This window comes from Ailuropoda melanoleuca, chromosome 9, assembly GCF_002007445.2.
Source record: "Ailuropoda melanoleuca isolate Jingjing chromosome 9, ASM200744v2, whole genome shotgun sequence".
Classification (NCBI taxonomy): domain Eukaryota; kingdom Metazoa; phylum Chordata; class Mammalia; order Carnivora; family Ursidae; genus Ailuropoda; species Ailuropoda melanoleuca.
Genome location: NC_048226.1, coordinates 46255460 through 46257362, shown reverse-complemented (window position 1 = coordinate 46257362; position 1903 = coordinate 46255460).

Here is a 1903-nt window from a genome sequence, read left to right as displayed (position 1 = left end):
AGAAGATGAGAGAAAAGAACAAAATCAAGGAAACTCTTGACCATCTGGATGGTGCTGCCATCTACTGTGATAGAGGAGCCAAGAAGGAGACCAGATTGCAGGGGAAAAGTCAAGAGTTCTGATTAGGTACAGAAATATAAGCAGGGGCGCCTGGGTGGCTCAGTCGTTAAGCGTCTGCCTTCAGCTCAGGGCATGAGCCCAGGGTGCTGGGATCGAGCCCCACGACAGGCTCCTCTGCTAGGAGCCTGCTTATTCCTCTCCCACTTCCCCTGCCTGTGTTCCCTCTCTCGCTGGCTGTCTCTCTCTCCATCAAATAAATAAATAAATAAAATCTTTAAAAAAATTAGAAATATAAGCAGATTCCTGCTTTGCTTAGGATGTAGGAAGTTGCAAAAAAAAAAAAAAAGTCACTCCTACTCTAAGAAGTAGAAATGGCCAGGAAATCTACAAAATCATAGCTTTCTTGAGTTCATCACAAGCCAAGAACACAAAGTAACCAAGTAAACAAAATGCTAAGGAGAGACAAGACCCTCCAAGGAAAGACAGTATACGTGAACTGTCTCACCACTGGCAAAGCGTAAGAGAAAGAGGTAGCCACCCCACAAGTAGGTAAGAAAAATTGGCTAAACTTTTAATGAAATGTTACAGGTGAAATGTGGGCTAGTGTGGCAGTTTGGAATAGATGGGGCCCAAGACACAATGGGAATTAGAACTTACTCCCAAACTTTTCTCCATGAACCTCTACTGGGGGCTCACAAGAATGATTAAGGGCAGGACAGGAGATCAGAGGGAGTCCTCCTGCAGGTGTAACAGGGTGATCTGCAGCTGCAGGGAGGTCAGGGACAAACATCAAACAAATATGCACCTGCATCTATACAAGTCACAGTCCACTGCTGACAACAAAGGGTAAAGAGTAAACCTTGAAGCCAGCCAGAGAAAAGAAACAACACTAATAGAGGAACCAAGACAAAAAAAATACAGCAGACTTCTCATCAGAAATGATGCAAGCCTGAAGGCAATAAAGCGACAGCCTAAAAGAACTAAAAGAAAAACTGTTAACTCAGAATTCTATACCCAGAAAGAATGGTGTTTGGAGGGGGGGGGGAGAAAAGAGAAGAAGAAGAAGAGAAAACATAAAGCAAGAAGATATTTTTGCATAAGAACACATAATGTCAGAAATTTGTTTTAAAACAAAATTTACGGGGGCGCCTGGGTGGCACAGCGGTTAAGCGTCTGCCTTNTGTTAGGCGTCTGCCTTCAGCTCAGGGCGTGATCCCGGCGTTGTGGGATCGAGCCCCACATCGGGCTCCTCTGCTATGAGCCTGCTTCTTCCTCTCCCACTCCCCCTGCTTGTGTTCCCTCTCTCGCTGGCTGTCTCTATCTCTGTCAAATAAATAAATAAAATCTTTAAAAAAAAAATAAAAATAAAAATAAATAAATAAATAAAACAAAATTTATGGAATTTTCCCTCCCAAAATTAGGGAATAACTGAAAAAAAAGAAAAGCAGAATGTTGCTAATTGTGGAAGCCAGAGGAGAGGTGCATGAGGATTTACTATAATGGTTCTTCTCTTCAGTATGTAAAACTGTAATAAAAAATCTTTTTTAAGCATCAAGTAGGGGAGAAAAAAGACTACATCATAGAAAATTTGGAAACCAGAGAAAATACTGTTAGCAAGCTGGAATATATCCTTTAAGATACAGATGTACCCAGTTTTTTCCCCCAAACTAATATACAGTTTGTACCAAGTAATAATCTAAAATTTTCATTTAGTAATATAACAAGTTTATTATCTTCATTAAAAGTTACCCAGGGGCGCCTGGGTGGCACAGCGGTTAAGCGTCTGCCTTCGGCTCAGGGCATGATCCTGGCATTATGGGATCGAGCCCCACATCAGGCTCCT